Consider the following 353-nt stretch of genomic DNA (forward strand, 5'->3'; position numbering starts at 1 on the left):
GTACACCTGCTTATCTGGAGACAACGTTCGTCAAAAACAAGAACTATTTCGCCTTCATGCGTTGGGGAAGAGATGTTCAGAGACACTTTCCTGGCACACGGTCTCCCCTTTTCCCGGGACAGCGTTTCGCTGCAAACACGTCACCGCTGACGGTGCACAAGCAGAAAAAAGGCAAAAAAAGCCCAAATGTGAAAGTCACGCCCCCAAAAACGGTGAGAGAAACGGCAAAATGGTGGTTTGGGCCGGGTTTTTTTGAGTCAATACCCCAAATCTACTCGTCGGCTGCCTCCCAGCAGGGGTGGGGCCGCCTCCCGCTCCGCCGAGAGCTGCGGCCGCTCCGGTAACCGCGGCCC

This window comes from Apaloderma vittatum, unplaced genomic scaffold (genome assembly GCF_000703405.1).
Source record: "Apaloderma vittatum isolate BGI_N311 unplaced genomic scaffold, ASM70340v1 scaffold23775, whole genome shotgun sequence".
Taxonomy (NCBI): Eukaryota; Metazoa; Chordata; class Aves; order Trogoniformes; family Trogonidae; genus Apaloderma; species Apaloderma vittatum.